At 38.2% G+C, this 12447-nt stretch overlaps 1 protein-coding gene across 1 annotated transcript in view; it reads right to left on the bottom strand.

The window, feature by feature from the left end:
• The window catches only part of ZNF385B (zinc finger protein 385B), a 349071-nt gene that overhangs the window by 245441 nt on the left and 91183 nt on the right, over window positions 1-12447 (bottom strand). The window lies entirely within an intron of this gene.

Genomic DNA, 12447 nt, shown 5'->3' with positions numbered 1-12447 from the left:
TGGCTACACCAGTCTGCATTCCCACCAGCAGTGCATGAGGGTTCTTTTTTCTCCACATCCTCGCCAGCACTTGTCATTTGTTGATTTATTGATGACAGCCATTCTGATAGGTGTGAGATGCTATCTCATTTAATGTTCATTTCTCTGGTGATTAAGCATCTTTTCATATGTCTATTGGCCATCTGTATGTTCTCTTTGGAGAAGTATCTATTCAGGTTCTTTGACCATTTTTTAATTTGTTTTTTGTTTTTGTGTTGATTTAAATTAATTCTTTATAGATTTTGAATATTAACTCCTTATCAGATGTATCATTGGTGAATATGTTCTCCCACTCAATGATTTGCCTTTTTATTTTGTTGATGGTTTCCTTTGCTGTGCAATAATTTTTTTAGTTTGATGAAGTCCTGTTTGTTTACATTGTCTTTTGTTTACCTTGCCCAAGGAAATATATCAGAAAAAGTACTGCTACCAGAAATGTCTAAGATTTTACTGCCTATGTTTTCTTGTAGGATTTTTATAGTTTCAATTAAGTATTTAACCCATTTTGAGTTTATTCTTGTGTATGGTGTAAGAAGGTGGTCTAGTTTCATTATTTTGCACATATTTGTCCAATTTTCACAAAACCATTCACCAAATGGACTATCTTTACCCCACTGTATACTCTTGCCTTCTTTGTCAAATATCAATCTGGGCTTTCTATTCTGCTCTACTGATCTATATGTCTGTTTTTATGCCAGTACCATGCTGTTTTGATTACTATGACCTTATAGTATAGTTTAATACCAGGTCACGTGATTCCTCCAACTCTGTTCTTTCCTAAGATTTGGTGACTATTTTAGAGTCTTTTGTGGATCCATATAAATTATTGGAATATTTTTCTAATTCTGTGAAAAACACCATTGGTATCTTGATAGGTATTGCACTGAATCTATAGATTGCTTTGGGTAGTAGGGTCATTTTAACGATGTTACTTCTTCCTATCCATGAACATGGAACATGCTTCCCTTATTTGTATCTTCTTCAATTTCTTTCTTCAGTGTCATATACTTTTCTAAGTACAAGTGTTTTACATCCTTGGTTAAATTTATTCCTACGTATTTTTTGAAACAACTGTGAATGGGATTGTTTTATTAGTTTCTCTTTCTGATAGTTTATTATTGGTATGTAAAATGTAACTGATTTCTGGATATTTATTTAGTATCTTGTTACTTTACTAAATTTACTTATCAGTTCTAGTAGTTCTTTGATAGGAACTTTACGGTTCTCTATGTATAGTATCATGTCATCTGCAAATAGTAACAGTTTTACTTCTTCATTTCCAATTTGGGTGCGTTTTACTTCTTCTTCTTGTCTGATTGTTGTGGCTCGGACTTGTAGTACCACATTGAATAAAAGTGCTGAAAGTGGACATCCCTGTCTTGTTTCCAATCTTAAGGGAAACACTTTTAGTTTTTGCTTATTGCGTATGATGTTGACTGTGGATTTGTCATATAGCCTTTATTATGTTGAGGTATGTTTCCTCTATCCCCACTTTGCTGAGAGTTATTACCACAAATGGGTGCTAGATTTTATCAAATGCTTTTTCTATATTTATTTATATGATCAAGTGATTTTTATCCTTCATTTTGTTATGTGGGATATCACATTTTTTATTTGTAGATATTGTGCCAACTTTTCATCCCTAGAATAAATCCCACTTGATCATGTTTAATGTATTGCTGGATCCAGTTTGCTAACATTCTGCTGATGATTTTAGTATCTATGTTCATCAGGGATATTGGCCGATAATTTTTTCTTTGTGGTATCTTTATCTGGTTTTGGAATTAGGATAATGTTACAATGCTGGCCTCATAAAATGAGCTTGGGAGTCTTCTCTCCTCTTGAGTTTTTTGCAATAGTTTGAGGACAGGTGTTAGTTCTTTTCTGAATGTTTGGTAAATTCAACTGTGATGCCATCTGGTCCAGGACTTTATTTTGTTGAGACTTTATTATTATTATTATTGCTTCAATATTGTAATATCTCCATTCATATTTTCTGATTCTTCCTAATTATGTTTTAGAAGATTGAATGTTTATAGGAATTTATCCATTTCATCTGGAGTGTCCAATTTGTTGGAATATAGTTGTTTAAAGTATTTTCTTAAAATCCTTTGTATTTCTTTTTGTCAGTTGTTACTTCTTTCATTTCTGATTTTATTTATTTGGGTTCTTTTTCTTCTTTTCTTGATACATTTGATTAGAGGTTTGTAAATTTAGTTTATCTACTCAAAGAACCTGCTCTTGGTTTCATTGATCTTTAATATTGGGATGTTTTTGTTTGTTTGTTTGTTTTGGGGGGATCTATTTCCTTTATTTCTGTGCTGAACTTTATTATTTTCTTCCTTCTACTCACTTTTGGCTTTGTTTGTTGTTGCTTTTTCTAATTCCTTTAGGTGAAATGCTAAATTGTTTATTTGACATTTTTCTTGTTTCTTGAGATAGGCCTGTAATGCTTCTTAGGACTGCTTTCACTGTGTCCCAGAGATTTGGGGTTGTTGTGTTCTCATTTTCATTTGTTTCAAGGTATTGTTTGATTTCTTCCTTATACTCACTGTTAACCCATTCATTGTTTAGTAGTATGTTGTTTAGCCTCCATATCTTTGTGTGTTTTTAAGTTTTTTATCTTGTCACTGATTTCTAGTTTCATACCATTATGGTCACAGAAGATGCTTGATGTGATTTCAATTTTCTAAAATTTATTAAGATTTATTTTGTGTACTAATATGTGGTCTATCCTAGAAAATGTTCCATATTCACTTGAAAAGCATGTATATTGTGCTACTTTGGGGTGAAATGCTCTGAAGACACAAATTAAATCCGTTCAATCTACTTCGTCATTTGTTTTCTTTTTGGAAGGTCTGCTCCACCCTCCTTCTGCTGGAGCCCAGAGTGAGTGGCTGGGAATGAGGTTTTGTGTGTTGGCCTTTTAAGAGAGCAGCGGTGTCTCTAGCAGACTTTCGCCTCTCCCTGGTAGTCAGAATGCCTGCTGATTTTCATGGCCAGATGTTATGTGGGCGCTTATTGCTGGCTCCGGTGCTCTGGGTTGGGGAGCCTGGCTTGGGGTTGAGAACCCATCCTTCTCAGGGGAACTTATAGCCTTAGATATCCCTCCAAAATCTCAGCCACTGCCCATGGGAGCAGGGCCAACCCTTTCACATCAATGCCCTTCCCAGCAGTCTCAATGTGACTTCTGTAAGTCCTTGGTTATAAGACTTATCTTCAGTTAGTCTTTAGTTGGTTATTCAGGTTGGTTGCTGTATATTTTAGCTGTAATTCCAGTTTGGTCCTGAGAAGAGGTGAGTGTAACATCTATCTACTCTGCTGCCATTTTGGATCTGCCAAATTTTACATTTTAAATACATATGAGATTCAGTGGGGAAAAATGGCCTGTATATTTTAAAGCCCATACACATATTTTAATAGTCATAATACCTACCACAGTGTCCTAACCCTATTAGCCATTTCTTTAACGTAGAATAGGAATTAAAAATAAGAGATCATTAGAAGAGAGAAGGTAAAAACACAGCTGAGGATCCTGGAGGATCCTGGAAGCATCAAAGAGAAACATAGAATATGGTAACAAAGAAAAAAATACTCCACACTATGCTCCAACTGACAACCCATCTAATCTTGTTTTTCATTTCCCCCTCCAAACCATTCCCTCTACTTCCTGCTGCAAAATCCCTTGGTTTTATCATCCTTACCTTCTTCCCACTGCCTCCAAGTCTCCTCAACTTAAAATCTACTCAAGCTCAGTTCAAAATTCCCAAGGCCAAATAAAAGATGCCACTTCTCACATCAAAAGGCAGAGCCTGTTCTCCATCACTGGAATTTGAACTGGTCTTGTGACTACCTCTGACCAAAAGAATGCAGTGGTTGCAGCATTTGCTCTTGCTGTCTTGAAATGCTGCTCTGTCACCTCTATGTAACAAGCCTTGTCTATGCAACTCAAAGACAGGGTCTACTGGTGAGCATGATCCAGCCTACAGTCAGCACTAATTGCAGACATATGTGAAAGGCCATCTTAGGCCATCCAGTCCAATCAGTGTGCTGGCTACCTGAGTAATGTCTAGTGAGTCCAGGTCAAGAAATGCCTAGTTGAGAACAGCTCCAATCTCTGACCCATAGAATCATGATTAAAATAAAGCATCATTAAAAAAAAATTCTAATGACTCCTGCCTATTTTTCAACTTCTTTTGTTTTTCTTTCTAATTGTTTCACTCACTTTTAACCAACTCTCAAGTTTTGTAGACATGCCAAGTTTTTTCTCAATTTAAGATTCTACACATTCTCTTTACTGCCTTTGAATCACGCTTCTCCACTCTCTTTGCTTTACTAACTCCGGTTCTTTCTTAAAAGCTTAACCTTATTGTGATTAGAAATTCTTTTGGAATTAATTTAAGGTGAGCAAGAAAATGTGCATATTAGTTAGTATGCAACTGGGAAAAACAAACATTAGAGAATAAAGAAATAGTCACGAATTCTTTTCATTTTTACTTTTTGAAAGATATGTTGTAAAAAGTTATGAGAGGTAATATAGAATTCAAGACAGATATTAGACTTTGAATCTTTGTGTAGCCTTAGGAAAGGCCTCCAACTCTCTCTAATTCTGTTTCCTTATTTACAATATGAGGAAAATTATACCTTACAACCTTATTGGGCTGTGAGGACTGAAGTCATTAGTCAGTAATTTCATATAACCTATATCTCCAGTGCATCTCAGCATCAAGTACAGATGTGTCTCTCTTACCACAATTCAGCAGAACCTTCATATTCTGAGCCTGATGCTTTATAGTTTTAATTAAATATTACTTGTGCCAAAATAGTGTCAAAGGCAGGATCAGAGACCTCCCCCTAAGAGAGAATACCTTCCCTTTATGAGGAAATGTGGATCCCAAGAGCCCCAGAACACAAGTAATCCTCCCAACCATAATCCTTGGGGCAACTTGATTCTCCACAACAGGTGCAAATGCTTCTCGAGGACATAAGGGGAATAAAATACAAAGTTAATATTTATGACTATATTTGGTGGTTTACCTGTTTCTGACTGGATGGAAGAAGGTATCAGTGTATCAAGTATTGCTGAATGATGTTTAGGGAACGTCTCTAAACAGCAAAAGCTGGCCTTACCACATAATCAGGCTGCATCCGAGAGAGAAGAAAGGGCCTCTGCTTTCTGATTCAACTTCCACATCAGGTACACTATCTGAGCAATAAACTGTACCCACAAACTAAGCAACTGCTGTTCAGCCTAACATTTGTCTGTAAATGAAAGGCAATAACACCATAGTGAGGAATCAGGCCACAGAATTAGGCCGACTTATTCTAAATCCAGCTGTTATCTAACCTCTTTATTCCTCTCCCACATTGTATGTCATAATAATAGTACCTTCCTCATAAATATGTTATGAGGATTCAAATGAGGTGACCTCCTTTGCACAATACCTGGCACAAGGTGAGGCCCCATTCATCCACGTGATGGCAGCTTCTCAGTCCACCGTCACTGTTTCTATGCTACTGTAGAAGGTGCAAAGTTGCTTATAAAGCTCACAGTTAGGGGTGAGGATTGGCTGATGGGGTGGGGCGGCTATGCACTCTGTTTCCACAACATCATCCCTCTCTTTCCATGGGTCAGTGGGTATACCAGCAGAAGATAAGGAACACAAGAAGGCTGCCTTTCTGACCATTTCCCAATTACAGATTTATTGAAGTTAGAAGCTCCTTTTCTGGGTATAACTCCTCCTCAATGTGTTATAGATTGGTGTTCTCATGATTTCGGAACGGGAACAACCTCATCATCTGAGAACCTGTTAGAAATGCAAGTTCTCAGATTCCACCCTAGGCCTACTGAATCAGAAACTCTGGGGATGGAGCCCAGCAATCTGCCTTTTTAACATACTCTGCATTTTAACATACCTTTTCAGGAAATTGTGATGCAAGCTAAAATTTGAGAACCACTGGGTTAGAATATCAGTCACTCACACACCAACTGCTTTACATTTTTTAAATTCAGATCCACCTCAGAGAACAAAAGGGTGAATGTACTAGGACTGATGGAGAAATTTTATAGCAGTGGGCACCCAGGATAAAGAATAGGTCTCAGCCTTTGCTAGCAGATGGAAGGATGAGGGTCACTAGCTTCCCCATACATAGAGAATAAATATGGTCAATTTTATCTGAACTGGGAAGTTGAATGTGGGTCACGGAAAAATGACCTCTGGGCAGCCATGTGGTGAAACACCTAAGCTGGGCTGTTAGACTTGATGGTGAGGCTCCAGGTTGCCATAAACCAGCGTATAATAGAGAACTTAGGAGACCTCTGAACCCCAGCAGCTGTTCCATACTTTTTTTATGTGTGTTCGGTCACTGTGTTTTCCTTATGCCTCAGTTTCCACAGGGCAAGGAAGACCCTTTCATTCTAGCTACTTTCTACTTTGACACAGGGATCATCTCCCCTTTTCCCAATCATAATTCACTCCAATGATAAGAAATGATTTATAATTTATTCCTACATGCATTTGCTTTGATATCCCTTTGCCTGAAATGATGTTTTTTCTTGAATAACTCAAAAGTTATTTTTGTATATTAACCTCAAATAACACCACTAGGAAGTCTTTCCTGACCTCTATAAAGTTAACTGTTCCTTTCTCTGTGCCACACCTAGCTTATATATAGATTTATTATTCTTAGCATACCATACTATCATTAACTTATTTAGATATCTAGGTTCTCTTGACACTTATCTTTAAAAAAATAGAGATTATGTTTTAGTAATAATCTCTTTAAAGTAGACATGATAACTTTTAAAAAGCCAAACCCAAAATTTTTGCTCATTGTCATCTGTGATAATGCTATTAGAAGGCTGGACATTTATGTGGTCACCTTCATTATGACTTTTTTAACTGAAAATTGTATTGAGGTAATTATAGATTGACATGCAGTTGGATAAATACAGAGAGTTCCAATGAACACTTTATCCAGCTTCAGTTGATGGCAACATTCTGTGAAACTGCAGAAAAATATCACAATCAGGATGATGATATAAATATAAACTACCAAACTTCTTCAGATTTGTTTAGCTTTGCTTGCTTTAATTTTTTTTCTCTTTTTTTCTATCTTCTTGAGGTAGGGATGTATTTATTGGAGATCTTTTATCATTTCTTTTTTTTTTTCAGGATAAAATAATTAAATTTCAGAGGGAAGGCAGGGGAGGGTGGGGCTAAGGGGGAGAGATCAACCAAAGGACTTGTATGCATGCATATAAGCATAACCAATGGATACAGACACTGGAGGGTGAGGGCATGAGTGGGAGGATGGGGGGCAATGGGGGGAAAAGGACACATTTGTAGTACCTTAATCAATAAAAGCAAAAAAATTAAATTGAATTTGTACATACATCCATATGGGAATTCCACATACATTGGGAGGTTCAGAGACAGAAAGGGAAAATGAGGAATATATGACATTCTATTTTTAAAAAAAATATCTTATTGTTGAAAGTATTACAGATGTCCCTCTTTTTTTTCTATTGACCCCTTCTAGCCTGCACCCATTCCCCACCCCAGGCCTTCACCACACTATTGTCTGTGTGCATGGGTTATGTATATATGCATATAAGTTCTTTGGTTATTCTCTTCCCATCCACCTACCCACCCCCACCTTCCCTCTGAGATCCATCAGTCTGTTCCCTGCTTCTGTGTCTCTGGATCTATTTAATTCATCAGTTTATTTTGTTTTAGATTCCACATATGAGTGAGATCATGTGATAGTTGTCTTTCTCTTGCTGGCTTATTTCATTCAGCATAATGCTCTACAGGTTCTTCCATGCTGTCTCAAAGGGTAAGAGATCCTTCTTTTTTACTGCTGCATAGTATTCCATGGTATAAATGTATCACAGCTTTTAATATAAGCACTTAGTGCTATAAATTCCTCTCTTAGCACTGTTTAGTTCTATCCCAATTTCACTCAGCAGCCTCCATGCTCACCAAGCCCACAGAAAATCAGGAGACTGCCTCGGGTCTATCTGCCCACCCTTGTTAGGGCTGGGAACACCAGGGTCTTATGGTTTGTATACCTTTTGAGGAATAGAAGCATGAAACTACTTTGTCTAAAGCCACCTGTGGTTTCTGTTATTTCCACCCACCCCTTGAGACTCGATGGGGAAAGGAACAAGGATCCTTCACACACAGGCTAAGTTATCTAAGGTCTCTTTGTTTCCCCTTTGATTCTCTTTTTTGCTGCCCAGAGTATTCTTACAATATTTGGTTGGGGACAGTGCTGGGAAAGTGATCTTGCTGCTACTTATTATTAATCCTCTCAGGAAAAAAAAGTATTCTCTTTCTCTCTTTCTCTCTCTCTCTCTCTCTTTCTCTCTCTCTCTCTCTCTCACACACACACACACACACACACACACACACACACACACACGGAATAGTTTTGGGTGCACTCTGAGAATCCTCCTGTTCTTCCAGAAGCTGAGATCTAAATGTTCTGTAAACACCCTGACTTCTAAGTATACTGGAAGAATTGCCGGTGGTTAAGTGTCAGTCACTAATTCAGAGAAGTGGCTCAAGTCTCAACCATCACTCCTTGATGCCAACTCCTACCCCTGCCCTGCCAATCCCAACAATATAATAATACTGACAAAGAGGAGGGGAAGTCATCTCTAAAATTAACAGTTATGGGGAAAATTATCTCTACTATTGCATCCTCTGTCCTTTGGGGAGAAAATAGGTTTTTCTTTTCCTCCCTCTATTAATTGGCTAGGGCTGTTGTAACAAAGTACCTCAAAACTGGGTGGCTTAACTATAGATATTGGTCATTTCATAGTTCTGGAGCTTAGAAGGCTGATATCAAGGTGTTGCAGGATTGGTTCTTTCTGAGGACTCGGAGCGGGAAATCAGTTCTAGGCCTCCTTTGTTGGTTTGCAGATGGCCCTCTTGTTCCTGTTTCTGTTCATATCAGCTTCCCTCTGTGTGTGTCTGTCTCTATAAATTCCTAAAATTTTTCCCTTTTATAAGGACATCTATCACATTGGATTAGGGTCACCTAATCCTAATGACCTCATTTTAAATTAATTTCCTCTGTAAAAACTCTATCTCCATATAAGGTTACTTATATTCGAAAATACTGAGGATTAAGACTCCAACATTTTTTGAAGGGGTAATAAAATTCAGCCCATAACACCCCTATAGCCAAGCAATTGGCATAAAAGGGAGACTAGCATTTTGTTCCATAATTAGGTGCCTGCTTTGTCAATGGACTTGCCAGTCTTCCCTATGCTACTTGAGCAGAGAAGAGAAATATAGAGGAGCCCCCACACCCCACTCCAACTCTACCTGCCTGGGCCCCAGCAGCTCTGAGTTTTCAAGAGGAATGTTAGTTGTCAGATTGGTTCTGTATATGACCTCAAGCCCTAGTAGTTGGTATGTAAATGAAAAGAGAGGACACAATATCACCATCTGCAGCAATGTGGAAAAAAGAGGTACATGTTGTTGTGAAATGGAGCCTTTTGTTTTCAACTGGGGGTGAGCTGGCAGATGCAGCTAGATATCAGGGACTCCCAATCCCCAAGGGAGCACAAGGTCAGTTAGAGCACCTATGACCCACAGAGATAACCAGAATAGCAATCATTTACCAAGAACAGCATCGCAGCCTTGCCAAGTCTATAAGGCAAGAACACCTCCATCCCACCATTCGTCCATGGTTCCCCACCTCCTGGGTGAAAGGACAGGTAGACAGAGGAGCAGCATGAGAGCCAACTGTGCCCCACCGTTCACTCTAGACTCCAGGGTCTGGCTAATCGTATCTTAATTTGGTTATGGCATGGGAGTTTTTATAAATAGAACTGAATCTGCTAAATCAAACAGTCCCTCTGGAAATACAAAATTGAGAAGATCTGGGCAGAAAGGTGGTAAGGAAGCCACTACCCAACAGGAAACAGACATGTGATAGATCAAAATTAAGGAAAGTGACTGAAAAAGTAAAACCATGTCAGGCTTGCTTCTCATTGAGCTGAGACTCTAAACACAGACAACATGCACAGGCACACATAGCAACACTAAGGTATAATCCACGTAAGTTCCTGCTGCTTCACTTCGCATGATATCACGGACAGTTTCCCCTGTCATTAGGTATTCCTCAGAAAGATAATTTTTTAAAATATGTTTTTATTGATTTTCAGAGAGAGGAAAGGAGAGGGAGGTAGAGAGAGATAAAGACATCAATGATGAGAGCGAATCATCGATCGGCTGCCTCCTGCAGACCCATTACTGGGGATTGAGCCCATAACTCAGACATGTCCCCTGACCAGTAATTGAACCATGACCTCCTGGTTCATGGGACAATGCTCAACCATAAAGGTACACCGGCTGGGCCAGAAAGATAAATTTAATGACTATGGTTTCTGTCATCATTTTATAAGTGTACTATTAGGTATTTAATCTTCCTCCTATTGGATATTCAGGACACATTTGATATACTGAAATCAATATATGAAAATTGTCCTTTATGCCCAATATATAAAGTTGAAAATCTGTCTCATTTTCGTATCCATTTTTCTATATATTAATACTAGTATACTGTGTTATTCTAGAAGATGATCTATGTTTTACTTATAGAATACATTCATTATTTGTATATATCTTTGCTAAACTTATTTTATGTCAGCCATCTAATTTCACTAGCATGGGAGGACAAGAGAGAAATTAATGAATCGAAATTTACATGTCTGTTTCTAAGATCCATCAAAGCGAAAGAGTTTGCTATGCAAGCAACCATTCATGACCCCAACATACGACAGCACACAGGTCTGAATTTAAGCTGAGTGTTACTGCATGGCAGGAAACAGCAGGAAAATAGTGATGAAGAATAATCACCTCTCTATTAATTAACTATGGTTGGAACTTACTAGTAGACCTACCATTTCCATGCCATATGAACGTGGACAGGTGGTTTTTATCCCTCTGTGTCTCCATTCTTAGTCTGTAAATAGTGAATAATAATAGTACCTACCTCAGGGTTGATGAGAGGATTAAATGAGAAAATTCCTATAAGCTTCTTGGAATATGGCCCTTAGAAAATGCTCAGGTAATGGTAGCTACTAATATTACTTATCAGAAGCTATAGATAACCTCATTTTAGGCTTGGATATTTAGATGTAATTCAAACCTTTACTTGAAGTTATTTGTTCCTTGATTTAGATATAAAATAGAAATCAGTCTTAACCTAACACCAACTATATTTTTAATATGGAAATTAATTTTTTGATATGTAAAGTACAGATACATTAATGTTACCTGTCAATATTTATACTGATAATAATTATACATAAACACAAAATGAAAAAAATAATTTCCCAAATAAGCATGCATCCTATAAGTTCCTGTAAGTCTTTCACCGCATGACCAGCATCGACTGGGGAAATTATATACTGAAATTAAATTACTATAAAGTAGTTAGGTTAATTTGAAATATAAAAAAAAAATATGTATCTACAGCACACATACAAACAATTTACCCTGGAGTTTCATAAGGATCATGTCATAACTTCACAAAACCAAGAACTATGGAACAGCCCCGTGTGAAATTCCAACATCATCTCCCTTCAGGTCTGCCTGTCACCAGAGCAGACCGGGCTAGAGTGGAATTTGGAGCTCTTCCCCCACAGGCAGGAGGAGGCTTGTCTTGGCCTCCCGGGGAAACCTGGGTAGGAGGTTCACTTTTTGTAGAATCTTCACCCTGGATAACACGTCTTTGGTTATGTCACAGTGAAGATATGCCAACCCAGCAATGTGGAGGCGGAGGAAGCTCTGCCCAAGGATAAGATAAAAGATTTTAAAGTCTGTTTAGAATTCAGGGCAGATGCAGGAGTGCAAAAATCACTCAGCTTCTGCCTGTACCCAGCCCACAGGAAGGGTGAGAGGCAAGAGGCAGGGAGGTGCTGCGGTGGTGCGATCTCAGAGGTACGCCTGGCTGGCTTTGGCAATGCCTGTTCCTATTGTTAGAACACCCTCCACCCCCCGCACAAAAGCGCTGTGGCTGGCAACTCTCTAAAAGAATGTAAAGCGTCTACCACACAAGATTAATGCTCCTTTCCTGCATCGTGGGGTGTTATAAATAGGGCTGCAGCTTTTTATACACTATCAAGTAGTATGCTACCCAATAGAAAACAGGCAGAGGGAACCCGACATAGCCTAATTTTACAGAGAGCAAAAAATTGACGTCACGGATCCATTTTAAACACATTTTAAAATACTTTAAGAAATGCTCACACGCTCTGGGGGTACAGAACCAAGCCAACGGCCCAGTGCGCAAATTTTGTGTGTGTGTGTATATATATATATATATATATGCATTTGTGTCTAAAATAATATGTATGTGATAATCATAAATATATACTGAGAAGTA

This window comes from Myotis davidii, unplaced genomic scaffold (genome assembly GCF_000327345.1).
Source record: "Myotis davidii unplaced genomic scaffold, ASM32734v1 scaffold370, whole genome shotgun sequence".
Taxonomy (NCBI): Eukaryota; Metazoa; Chordata; class Mammalia; order Chiroptera; family Vespertilionidae; genus Myotis; species Myotis davidii.
Note: the sequence above shows the minus strand (reverse complement) of the source record. Positions and strands in the feature narration are given on the sequence as shown.